Raw genomic sequence first — 14,513 nt, 5'->3', positions numbered from 1 at the left:
CCGCCTTATATGTTTTAACAGTTCTGTAACATAATACATACACATACAAACACACACACACACACACACACACACACCACATAAACACATACGCTCTTAGTATCCTAATTTCTAAATAACTATCAATGCAAAAAATCACGTCGATTCTTTGCTCCATTGCGAATTGCGACGTGATTAGAGGACAAACCAACAAATAAATACTGTACTGTACCGCCTGGTAAAATTAATTATAATAAGATTTTTTGTTATGTTTTCCATCGATAAAATTGGATAAGTTTTATCCTATTTCATATGTATAATTTAGACCCTGTAATGTATATGTAAACGCTGAAAAAGCTCGTCATTTTTCTAAAAATATGAAAATCGAAACTCCGGTTATGTTCACGATAACTCCGATTTTACAAACGAATCTCTAACCTTTCGAAGCTCCGGAGTTATGCCAAAACCGGAATTCCGGAGTTCAAGCCCTAGTAGTGATTATATTTATACGTATAGCGTGATGAAGTTGATTTACTCTCCAAAAAGTCTTATTTGAATAAAAACGTAGCCGTCTTTGATAACGTTTGAAAACATTTTCCTCACAAAAATGGCCCAATAAAGGCTACAAGTAAGTAATATTTGGGAGGCTTTGAAGCGCTCGCGGTATTATTTTAGAGGCTTTCGATTCAATTTCCGGGACGTAACTCGTTTGTTGCCGGGCCCCGGGACCCGGACCGGGTTCTCACTTGTTTGTGATTTAAATCGATCTTTGTCGAAGAGATTTATCAAAATATAGATCCCCTATTTTGTGGATGTATGGCCTAGGTTAGTCAGTTAAAGTAGGTACGTATATCTGTCGCGGCGAAATGGCATAAACCTGGCATAAATGGCTCAGTATTCTGTGATATCACTAGATTATTTAGTGAAATAGTCTAAATGAGATGTCGTTTTAACATCTCCCGGGAGTTAGCCATATCCCTAAGGGGTAAGGCCAAATCCCGGCGTATGCCATTTCGCTGCGAAATATCAATTGATTGCTGTGATTATCCTTAATCTATTTTATATAATTATAAGGCAGACTATTGCCTAAACCCTCCTTATTCTGAAAAAAGATCCGTGCTTAGTAGTGAGGCGGTGATAGCCCATCAAGTTACGAATTTGACGAGTCAAATTGGTAACAGAATGGGTGATTATCTTACTATAAGTAAGTAATACTTTAAGGCTTTGAAGCGTTTGCGACATTATTTTACGTTTTACGTACAAAGGGACCGTATAAAACATACCTGTGGACGAAGAAACGGGAAAAAGCTAATTTATCATATTATTTTATCCTTTTGCCCCCTCTAATGTAACGTCAAATCTCTTCGATCTTTACAGAAACCCTCTCGCTATTTGACGTTTTCTTTTGTATATAAGGGTTTGATGTTGGTTTGATGTTTGATAATTTGAGCCAAGGGATTGTATGAATTCCTATTTTGTTGTTATTTTGGAAATGGTAATAGAAATGTGTGATTTTATCCTGAAATCGACTGAAGTAATGTTATCGTGGAAGACTGTACAAAAGAGCTATATCTAGTTATGACCTGTTAATGATGATGACGATGAATTTTATCATAGGTGCTTTGACGTTTCTGGTGCAGTGGTAGGTAGGCGCTGTGGTCTTATTAATGGAAGGTCCCGGGTTCGATCCCCGGCAGTGGTTAGTTTGGTGGGAGACTTCGGCGTTGCTAGGTACCACCCTACCGGCACTACGCATCCTTACGCACTATTCCGATCTCTGATCCAAATCCGAGCTATTCAATGGACATCTTTGACATATCTGCCTCATATATATCCAATTTGAATCCGAGGAACATCCGAGGTATTCTCACGGATGACGGAGATAACTCGGATGACGGAAGTCGGAGCTAGTGCGTAAACTACCAGACAAATAGTTCTAGGACTACTTCGGAACGGATTTTCACGGATTCGGATCGGCTGCAGTCCGTAATCGCCCTTAGCCCAGATAGAAAATGAATATTATTTACAGGGTCTGTTTGATACTTTGAATTTTGAGTGTGGGTCTCACGCAAACTAATAAAATGTTTGTTGTTTAAACAGCCGCAGTCGCGGGCAACAGCTAGCACTCAAAAGTTCACGGCTCAACACCAACACAAATACACTTCTAAGAATATTATCATTCTATAGGTATTTCTAGAGGTACACCTATACCTGGTACAAAAAGCAATGTGGGCCCTCATTTCAATGGGGATATGCTTTATGCAACGTTCCTTCTGCCAATTTACTGGGCCAGTGGGTCCGAAAAATATATTGACTACTGAATTATCATAAAATATGCATGCATGAATACCTAATGTTTATGCGTTATTCTAGTTTCAATTTGTGGGTTGACCTGACGGTTACAATTTTTTTTGAGGTATAGAAACGCCCCTCCTTTGGCATGAAATGGTAGAATTTGACTGTATAATATATGACAAAAACTTTATGGCCTAGAATAATTACGAATAAATCAACCCTGTTAGGCTCCTGCATTTACAGTAGGTATTTAGACCCTTCTGAATTTGTAACACTCTTCCTTGGTTAAGCATACATTAGTTTCATTATATAGATATTCAATTTTCTAGACTGTTTTCTCATGTCAAAATTCATGTGTGTCAATCACACTAATATTATACAGGAGAAAGTTTGTATGTGTGTGTGTGTGTGTGTGTGTGTGTGTATGTTTGTTACTCCTTCACGCAAAAACTACTAGACGGATTGGGCTGAAATTTAAAATGGAGATAGGTTATACCCTGGATTAGCGCATAGGCTACTTTTTATCCCGGAAAATCAAAGAGTTCCCACGAGAATTTTAAAAAACCTACATCCACGCGAACGAAGTCGCGGGCATCAGCTAGTTTCGAATAAGCACTTCATGTTTCCCAATAACTCAAATGCATATGCCCGCTCTGAATTTTAAACTTTTGTAACGGCGCGGTTTCATAACGTCATCACAATTTTCGAATACTATGTCTACTCCTAGACGTGCAATTTCATGAATACAATGCTTTGCGTAGTTCGGTAGTGGGAAAGACGGGCTTACTAAACCAGTTACCAATTTAAAGTCTAACTTTTTGCACTTTAACTGAACCTTATAACCAGCAGCTGAAAGGCAGTTTTTCCTTGAGGTAACTGCATGGATGTTGGTAATGGATCATCTCAAAAGGGCATGAGGACGTAGATGCCCGGTTCTGTAGATTTATTTTGAAGATACAAGCGCTTGATCGTGACTTTGTTCGGTCGTAGCGTGAAATGATTCTTTGAGGTTTGCTTTGGTACGCTTTAGAATAAGGTTTTGGATAGAACGCATTCCGAACCAGTGGTAGATGCATTTTTTAACCCCCGACCCAAAAAGAGGGGTGTTATAAGTTTGACGTGTGTATCTGTGTATCTGTGTGTCTGTGTATCTGTGTATCTGTGTATCTGTCTGTGGCATCGTAGCGCCTAAACGAATGAACCGATTTTAATTTAGTTTTTTTTGTTTGAAAGGTGGCTTGATCGAGAGTGTTCTTAGCTATAATCCAAAAAAATTGGTGCAGCCGTTTAAGAGTTATCAGCTCTTTTCTAGTTTTCTTGTATAAAAGAAGGTTACATAACCGTTAGGTTCATAATATTATATCAATAGACAAATGTCAAGCTGTCAAGATGGACGTTGCCTAAATACATAATTATTTATTTGAAAATGATGTTTTGGAAAACTCAGATACTTTGGAGTATTACAAGTTAACCCTTGACTGCAATCTCGCCTGGTGGTAAGTGATAATGCAATCTAAGATGAAAGCGGACTAAACTGGAAGGGGTATGACACTATGACAGTTTTTCATTAAACCCATACTCCTTTGGTTTCTACCCGGCATCGTACTGGAACGATTATTTTTGAAAAAAAAATTATTTCACTATTTTCAGTGGCCCCACACTGTAGGTATTAAAATATGCTATACCTACCTGTTAAAAACCTACTGTTTAGTAATTACACCGATCGCGAGCAGTTTACTCTTATCCAGGAGTTCTGGTCTCAGAATCTCAGTCTGGACAGAAAAACAATTTTACTCTAACTTTCAGCGTTTATTAAGACCATCGCGGTCGAGTTTTAGTTTTCAACTTTATTTGAAGTCGGTTAAAAAGATACCTATCGCAATTTCTCCATACATACAAAAACCTCATCCGGCATACAATGCCAACAGTTGCGTAGCTACCGCGGCTCGGATAGATTAACACAGCATCAATGAGGCGTCTGAGATAGGAAATAATCTGTCATCGCCTTGACGTACCGGAAATTGGGAGGTTCACAATATATCGATGGTAATATCTCTTCACAGTGACTATCGCTACTCGTCTTATTATAGACTAACTCACCCGCCCCGGTTTCACACGGAGAGGCTTACCTTTTTTTAAATCACACTTCACACTAATATTACAAAGGCGAATATTGTGTGTATGTGTGTGTGTGTGTGTGTGTGTGTGTATGTTTGTTACTCCTTCACGCAAAAACTACAGGACGAATTGGGCTAAAATTTAGAATGGAGATAGATTATACCCTGGATTATCACATAGGCTAATTTTTATCCCGGAAAATCAAAGAGTTCCCACGGGATTTTTGAAAAATCTACATCCACGCGAACGAAGTCGCGGGCATCAGCTAGTGTAATAATAAACATATAAATATCTATAAGTACATACCCCATTGAATAATTATATCTTATACTGAAAAAGGTCGAGGAGACGTGTGACCTGATTGTGACAACGCATATCAATCGATTGCGATTATTACTAAGCAACGTTGACCCAAGTCGGTATCTGGATGGGTGACCGACTTTGGAGGTCTGTATTTTACCTTAAAATCTATTCCAAGCGAACAAAATCTCGACCAAAACTCATTAGTTAATAATTAATAATATCTATTAATTACAATATCAAATCTAAAAAGCATAAACAACATGCTAATTATAATGTAAAAACATTCGAGTTATAGTAAACTAAACATTAAAATGGACCGAGGTTAGCGCTAGGACCATATAAAGGTATAACTACTGTAATTTGCAAACCGGTTCAACAAAGTTCAACAGTTTCTAATAACCGGTCTATTTTCTATGCTAATTACTGTATAGGAAGTTAAAGTTTTGCTACCGTTATTATATGTAGTTGAAAAGGTTTTTATACTAGGCCTAAATCTTAAACATATTTCTTTACTAGTTGATGCCCGCGGCTTCGTCGATTTGCGTTTTTCCAAATCCCGCGGGAACTCTATGATTTTCTGGGATAAAAAGTAACCTATGTGTTAATCCAGGGTATAATCTATCTCCACTTCCAATTTCAGCCAAATCCGTCCAGTAGTTTTTGCGTGAAGGAGTAACAAACATACACACATACATACACATACATACACACGTACACACAAACTTTCGCCTTTATAATATTAGTGTGATAGTGTGAAGTGCGATAGTGTAACAACTCTCTCAGTATAATAAATAATAGATACTAGCCGATGCCCGCGACTTCGTCCGCGTGGATTTAGGTTTTTTGAAATCCCGTGGGAACTCTTTGATTTTCCGGGATAAAAAGTAGCCTATGTGCTAATCCAGGATATTATCTATCTCCATTCCAAATTTCAGTCAAATCCGTCCAGTAGTTTTTGCGTGAAGGAGTAACATACATACACACATACATACACATACATACACACGTACACACAAACTTTCGCCTTTATAATATTAGTGTGATAGTGTGAAGTGTGATAGTGTAACAACTCTCTCAGTATAATAAATAATAGATATAATATTATGTCTGACGATCTATCCATAGCAGTCATGTAAGCTAACTTCAGTTCCGGGTTCTATTTTGGATTTGCAAAAAATAGATCTATGTTTGACCAGATAGTCAAAACGGTACCAAAAAACCAGCCAAGTGCGAGTCAAACTCGCGCACTGAGGGTTCCGTACTCAGATATTTTTTCCAACATTTTGCACGATAAATCAAAAACTATAAAACATACATAAAAATAAATAAAAATCTGTTTTAGGATGTACAGGTAAAGCCCTTTCATATGATACCCCACTTGGTATAGTTATCTTACTTTGAAAATTAAAACACATTTTTTTTTAAATGATGTAACCACAAATTCGGGTTTATTCCTGCATTTCTGCTATAAGACCTACCTACCTGCCAAATTTCATGATTTTAGGTCAACGGGAAGTACCCTATAGCCTATACCTATAGTACGGACAGGCAGACAGACAACAAAGTGATCCTATAAGGGTTCCGTTTTTCCTTTTGAGGTACGGAACCCTAAAAACTTGATGTTTCCAAAGATTTGGGTTATGTAATCGATACCGCACAAATAATAATTCGCAGTACCGTAGAAATCCTGCCTTTGAATTAACTGAATTCAGAATTCCTGAAATCTGTTCCGATGTGAGCTCATTTACAGCAATATCGAAATACATCCAATAAAAGGACGAGAGGCGGGCGTTTGTTCACCCCTCGGCGAGCGTCATGTACATGCGTTTCCACTTTCCAATTATTGTTACTATCCTCAAATTGTAAGCCCATAGGTACATTATTGTGACGCCTCATTGCTTTGCATGTATGGGGTATCGCTCTAGAATCCTTACACCATCCCATAAATGACACAGCTAGCTATAATAATTTTAGGGTTCGGTATCTCAAAAGGAAAAAAGGAGGAAAACTCCTTATAGGATCACTCGTTGCCTGTTTATCTGTCTGTCCGTCAAGAAAACCTATAGCGTACTTTTCGTTGACCTATAATCATGAAAGGCAGGTAGGTAGGTCTTATAGCACAAGTAAAGGAAAAAATTCGAAATCTGTGAATTTGAAATACATCCAATAAAAGGACGAGAGGCGTGTGTCTGCTCATCCCTCGGCGTCATGTACATGCGTTTCCAATGATACTATCCTTAAAATATATGTCGATAGGTACATTATTGTGACTGCCTAGTTGGTCTAGTGGTAAGCTTCTTGCTGGTTCTTCTCAGTGGGAACGACATTCCGAACCAGTGGTCAATAATAATTATTCTGATGGTTGAAAAGCACTTGATTCCCGGGTGGGTCGAACCAAAAATAGGCATTGGGGTTTTCTTTTAAGAAATTCTTAGTACCTCCTCCCCTGTGTTTCAGCCCCGTGCTTCGGAGAGCACGGGAAGCCATACTGCGCCTGTGGTCTGCCTCCTATGCCTAAGGTCGGATCTGAACGCGCACCTCTACAGCATTTTTCAGAGTCACGTGCGTTTCAAGAAATTAAATATGACTTGCTTTAGTGGTGAAAGAAAACATAGTGAGGAAACCTGCATGCTTTACATAGTTTCTCATAATGTTCTCAAAGATGGGTGAAGTCTGCCAATCCACACATTGCCAGCGTGATGGATTATGACCTAAACCTTTTCCTTCTGAGAGGAGACCCGTCCTGGCGATGGGTTGAGATTATGATGAAGGGTTTTTTATTAACGTTCGGACTCCATAACAAAAGTCGAAACTGAAATATAGTTCATTACAGGAATGCCGAAATCCGTCCAACAAAATTTCGTCCATTTCGGCCTTCGGCTATTCAGGCTAGCATCGCTCGTGCTCGTACACGCGTTTCCAATTATTGATGGTGCCGTGAACGTGTAAGCTGATATGCATTATTATTGCGCGGCCCGAGGCGGGCGGACAAAGGACTTGTCTGTATTTTGACGAGAGTCCGTACCCTACATGTAGCTGAAGAGCTGGTGGGAACAACAAAGAAATCTATGATATTCCGATCTTTAACCCACATAACACTTTAAAGTCTCAAGGTGCTCGAGGGGCGACCTCTCACCGGTAAGTAAAACATTGAAAAACCCTCCACTAGATGGACAAATGACATCAAACGAGTCACAAAGAGCGGCTAGATTCAGGCGGCGCAAGACCGTAGCGAGTGGAAATCCCTAAAAAATACCTATGTCTATCTGTTGACGACTATGATAATGATACCATACAAATTACAATACCATACAATAAAATGTAGAGCTATAAAGTTCAGAACAGCAACGCCGAAATTCGTCCAACGAAATTTCGTCTGGATTCAGCCTTCGGCTTAATAGTACAGTGTAATAGTAAGTAGTATGATTTCAGTTTGAGTATAGTTTGTAAATTTCTGGTCTGGTTTGGTGGGAAGCTTCGGTCGTGGCTAGTTACCCCCCTACCGGTTAAGCCGTGCCGCCAAGCGATCCAGCGTTCCGCTACGATGCCCTGTAGAAACCCCATACCCCTTTCAGGTTAGCTTGCTTACATCTTAGACTGCATAATCACTTACTACCAGGTGAGATTGCAGTCAAGGGCTAACTTGTATCTTAATAAAAAAAGACTTAAAGCGTTTATCAACTTAGTATCTCCTCAATATTTCCCACTAGCTCTTGTATAAACCCGCTTTTGTACGCCCGTCGTCGCGTCGCCTTCGAAACCAGACATATCGTGGATTGAATTATTGTGCGGTCTCGCTGTAACGTTATTGGATTTTATGAAATTGTATCTATTAATATACCTAGTCGTTTATTATGTTTGGGCCCTTATGTTAATAATTTTAGTACAAGTATAGAATGTAACGGCTATAGTGACTATACTGTATACAGGGTGGTCAAAAAGTCGTGGATCAAACGCAATAGGGAGATAGAGGAGGACATTTCCAGCAAAAAATATTTCTACAGCATGGCCTTATTTAAATTGCCCTAAGAGTTATGAATATTTTTGAGATTTTTAACAAAATACCAGATTCTCTTACAATTAGACTAATTTAAAAAAAATGAGATAAAAGATAATAAAACAAACGATGCTGTGTCATTACTAGATAATGTATCAGCACTACAAACCTTCTATTGAGGCTCTGGGTGCCAAATTACAAGAGCAATTAATTTTTTTCCAAAACTTTTAAAGCGTTACCAAAAATTTAATGTCACTTTAAAAGCGCACTGTGAAAAAAAAATGTACTACGGAAAAGTGACCCTGTATCAGAAAAACTTGCTGATTTAATGCCAATTTAAATGAGGTATAACACATTACTCTTTGTTTCGTAATTCTGGTATTATAATTGTTTTTTCATATCAAGGTGCAAATTTCAGTAGATTAGTTTAATTCAAAATAATTTTGAAGATTATCATGCTGCTAGTTAAACTGCTAGTTTTTTGTACGTTGGAATGCTAGAAACATCACTGTGCTTGTCACACTTAAAATTTGTGAAAAGAACAGAAACTGTTCACTACCACCACGTGCCAGAACTACCCAGAACGCCCTCTTTTCTAGGAAACAAAAGGATAAAAAAACTATGCCTCTCTTTCACATCCTCCCTTATTCCAACAATGCAAATAGAAATGATGATTAGTGTGAACGAGAGGCATAGTTTCTTTATCCTTTTGTTTCCTAGAAAAGATGAACTACTTGCAAGACGGGCGTTCTGGGTAGTTCTGGGTGGTTCTGGCACGAGGTGGTAGTGAAGAGTTTCTATTCTTTTCACAAATTTTAAGTGTGACAAGCACAGTGATGTTTCTAGCATTCCAACATACAAAAAACTAGCAGTTTAACTAGCAGCATGATAATCTTCAAAATTATTTTGAATTAAACTAATCTACTGAAATTTGCACCTTGATATGAAAAAACAATTATAATACCAGAATTACGAAACAAAGAGTAATGTGTTATACCTCATTTAAATTGGCATTAAATCAGCAAGTTTTTCTGATACAGGGTCACTTTTCCGTAGTACATTTTTTTTTCACAGTGCGCTTTTAAAGTGACATTAAATTTTTGGTAACGCTTTAAAAGTTTTGGAAAAAAATTAATTGCTCTTGTAATTTGGCACCCAGAGCCTCAATAGAAGGTTTGTAGTGCTGATACATTATCTAGTAATGACACAGCATCGTTTGTTTTATTATCTTTTATCTCATTTTTTTTAAATTAGTCTAATTGTAAGAGAATCTGGTATTTTGTTAAAAATCTCAAAAATATTCATAACTCTTAGGGCAATTTAAATAAGGCCATGCTGTAGAAATATTTTTTGCTGGAAATGACCTCTTCTATCTCCCTATTTCGTTTGATCCACGACTTTTTGACCACCCTGTATAGTCGATGTAAGCTCGACTAGTTTCGAAAAAAGGAAAAACGGAACCCTTATAGGATCACTTTGTTCGTCCGTCCGTCTGTCTGGAATCACTCAAAACATTAAAATTTGAAGAAGAAATTTTAAGAAAGAATTTAAAGAAGCTGCTTTGATGTCGCTTAGCTTATATTTGGTGTCGTCCTTGGCCCGCTCGATTGGCTTCACTCAGACTCCAACCCTACCGTTACCCATACACATACATACACACAAATTATGTGTGGACAGAATGGTATGCCGGTAGTAGTATTAGGGGGCGCGTATCGAGGTTATATTTTGACCGGTCTTTGAATAGAACTGAATATTGTACCGAAAAAAACAACTACTTTAACTATATTGGCAGTTATAAATGGTTTTCTTAATTTGATGAGAAAACCATAAAATTAATGTAGTCAATAAGAGGAAATCATATTTTTCAAATTTATCACGGAGCATCCGTATTATTTTTACGATTCTTTATTTATGATTGATCTTTTTTTTTTCTTTTGGTTAATTGGTTGTAAATAAGGAAAGTTGTGAATTGATTTTGTTTAAATTAGTATGCCTATCTAATTCAAATTAAAGGAGATTTACCCAAAAACTAGAAGGGCTAAGTAGAAATATGTATTATATTTCATAGGTACTGTCTACGTTAGTAGTCGTGTTGGACCTAGAAAGTTAAAACTTTGTACCTATGTTGCTTTCATTTTATATGGTTGATGACCTCTTCATTTTTTTTTTAAATTTCAATCCTAGCGAAGCCGTGGAAGGTAGGTATGTACACATATACTAACGATTTGAAAACATGTTTTCAAATGTAATAATAATATGTAAACAAGTAGAGTGTGGACATAAAGGGAAAATGATATTGTATCTGTAATTAATTTAAAGTTTAAATATCCTTGGTTTGGAATTTACTGAGCATCCTTCTAAGTTATGGCGCATAGGCGCTAAAAATGGCATGTCATTAATAAAATTTATTATCATACGCATTTCCGCTTCCTCCAAAAACAGGAAATTAAAAGCGAAAAAATAATAATATGAGCTTACTTATAAACGCAAAAAATAGTATTAATCCTACACAAATTAGTTATTACGTACGTACTAATATGCCTATACCTCCTACCTATATATATTATTCGTACCTGTGAATTCGTTTGAATTTTTTTTCACAACATATGATAGGGGTGGTCACACACTACTATAATTAATAATATTAAAACTAAAAATACCAATTATTTGTTCATAAACACATTTTAATAATTTTTTTTGTGGTGTGAATTCACGGTTTTCGGAATTTTTCCCTTTACTTGTGCTATAAGACCTACCTATTTACCAAATTTCATGATTCGAGGTCAAGGAGGGAAGTACCCTTTAGGTTTTCTTGACAGACACAACAGATAAGACGGACAGACAGACAGGTTCTGTTTTCCTTTTGAGGTACGGGACTCTATAAAATCAAAGTTAAAATTTTCACATCACACGTTTTACAGATCAATAAAACAGTAGGTACAGCTGTACAGAATAAGTTCGTATTCGGCAACAGAAGCGTACAACTTGTCCTAACTTGTTCCTCGCTCGATCTTGTTCACACTACATCATGTTGCGCCATGTTTCAAAGTTCAAACTTGTTTTTTGCAGTTAAAATCTAGATACGTTTCAGTTCTATTCTATGCATGTGGAGATCGTATTGTGGATTTACTAGGATCATTCACATACCTATCTTTTTTTTTCAGGGTGAGGAAAACCCGTTATGGATACCACCGGGCACAGTGGTTATGGTGCCTATAGATTTTAAACTTTACGAAGTTCCATGATTCCATCCGACCGCTGACGACGGGAGCACAAGGGACTGACATTGGCATGGACTCATTACTTCGCCAGCGAGCTGAGTAATAAGGAGAGGAAGGGGCTTATGGATACCTAATCCTAGTTGGATTAGGTATCCATAAGCGCCGGTACAGTGTACCGGTGTTCATTGTTAGGGTTCCGTACCTCAAAAGGAAAAACAGAAACCTTATAGGATCACTTTGTTGTCTGTCTGTCTATCTGTCTGTCTCTGTCCGTCCATCTGTCCGTCCGTCCGTCCGTCCGTCCGCCCGTCCGTCGTGTCTGTCAAGAAAACCTATAGAGTTTAAATTAAAATGAAACAGCCGATAGACATTATACATAAAATACTAACAATAGTATTCGAACTATAAAACACAGCTCTACCGGAAACACGGTATGAAGAAGTATACAGAATGTCATACTAATAATGCAATAAAGGTATGATTCATGGCGTCATAAAAATCGAAGCATTCTTATTGTATTGCAGGGATGATAAGTATCGCAGCAGTAAAAAATTCTTTGCCTACTTTTATAGGATAGTTTCGTTTCATCAGAAACAACGATAAAAAATACATCTTTAATTTATTTAAAGTTTTTCGCTACCATAAAGCACCATTATAAAATGGCAGCTTTATTTCTATTACTTTCTACCTAGCCTTTAGGCTAGACTAATATTATAAAGGCGAAAGTTTGTGTGTATGTGTGTGTGTGTGTATGTTTGTTACTCCTTCACGCAAAAACTACTACATGGATTTGGCTGAAATTTGGTATGGAGATAGATAATATCCTGGATTAGCACATAAGCTACTTTTTATCCCGGAAAATCAAAGAGTTCCCACGGGATTAGGAGGTAAAATATCGCTTCGTACGTATCCGAATAGGTAAAACGAATGCAGATTTTGTGGTTTTAGCAAAATTAGGTATTCAATTGTATGTTCATATATTAATTATCGCTCACGCACTGGTATAATGTGAAACCGAAGTGCCGTATCAGTTAAAATCTACTCAAAGGAACACGTGTTCATTAAACCACAACCGTAAATCATTTCCACAGTTAAAACTACTAATGTGTGGTCTACGCCACACATTATAATGTTATTACGTTACCTACTCGACTAGTGCGACCATCATATAAAATTACTATGATAATTTTTTAAAGGAAATCTTCATGCAATAATGATTTGGGGCTTATTTGAAGATTCAAAAAATTAATTTTAAAGGCATTATAAAGTTTACTGTTTAATTTTTTATATTATGATTTTTACACATGTTTTTTTACTAGGGGTAATAAAATTATTTACTAGTTCACCAGGAGGCTTCGGGGCCCGAAACACTTATTTCTTCATTTTTATCCAAAAGTCAACATACCAGTTTTCATGAATGTTACTTAAAATGACAGATTTTCATACTTTAAAAAAAATATCATCCCCTGTTTATAGATATATCATTCAGTTAGTCAGCCAGGGCAAGGCTTTTGATATGTTTAGATTAGTCCTTACCATCCGATATAATCATAATAAGGTTTTATAAAGATTAAACAAAATATGCAAAGTATGTCTTTGCATATTTTGTGAAGTTTGCAAAATCAAAGATTGATGTGAGATGGAACCTACCGGTAATTTCAGTAACGTTATTGGATCACTGGTTTTAGTGGATACGATAATTTTATTCGTACCAGTTATTATTAGATATTATTTGTCCCGGAAATACAAATATATGGTCACCCTGCTAATATCCGGTTTATGAGCTAAACTTTAAAAGAAAGCATTAAAAATGAAAATCTGAACATTTTAAATGTCTTAGATGCTCAATTTTATTGAATAATTTTATTGCATAGTAAAAAGCATGTTAAAAAAGCTCCTCATATTTATGCGAATGCTTATTTTTAAGTTTTACTGCTTATAAATTCTGAGTATAAGCGATTGAAGCAGTAACTTGACTGCTTCAAGCTGGGACTGCATAGTGAACTAGTCTTCTATTTGCATATAATATGCATGGAACTGCTCGAGCAGTTGCGAGTTGCGACTGCCTAGAGAAGTCAGCAGCAGTTATCAATAGCAGCTTCAAGCTGTTGATCAATAATTGCTCGAGCGGTCTCAGTAAGGCCGGCCTAATCCAGAATCAAGCACAAAATGTGAGAAGGATAGATTTATTCATTGTAATTTGTATGGGTATGGGCATGATTACTAATTTTAAATCATTTTCATTTAGTGAAATTATAATTTTTCTTTACAGTCAATTTTTCATAGAAAGTAGCCTAGTAGGTAGTTTTTCAATTTCACGTACTTAGAATTGTTTGCTATTTAACTAATAATGATTATGATCATGTGGGTCCGTGGATCAAGATCAATTATTATTATAGAGCTGATATTTCGCAGGTTGGTTTTCACGCATTATGAATTTTCGCACTGAATGGTCTGTTTTTAGGGTCCCGTATCTGAAAGTTAAAAACGGAATCAAAAAATAAAAATTATAAGTGCAAAAATTTGATTATCGTGAAACTAGCAAACATTTTGAACTAGACGTTTAGAAGTGTCGCACACTTCTTTCAATTAAAGGCCGA

At 36.8% G+C, this 14,513-nt stretch overlaps 1 long non-coding RNA gene across 1 annotated transcript; it reads right to left on the bottom strand.

The window, feature by feature from the left end:
- Positions 1-213: 213 nt before the first annotated feature.
- On the bottom strand, positions 214-13,619 carry LOC123875786. Its single transcript, XR_006798218.1, has 3 exons — positions 13,609-13,619; positions 7,481-7,487; positions 214-467 (listed from the first exon to the last, which is right to left on the bottom strand). It is a non-coding gene; the product is annotated as an uncharacterized LOC123875786 (long non-coding RNA).
- Between the last annotated feature and the right edge of the window lie 894 nt (positions 13,620-14,513).

Source organism: Maniola jurtina, chromosome 20 (genome assembly GCF_905333055.1).
Source record: "Maniola jurtina chromosome 20, ilManJurt1.1, whole genome shotgun sequence".
Lineage (NCBI taxonomy): Eukaryota > Metazoa > Arthropoda > Insecta > Lepidoptera > Nymphalidae > Maniola > Maniola jurtina.
This window is presented reverse-complemented; position numbering and strand designations above follow the sequence as displayed.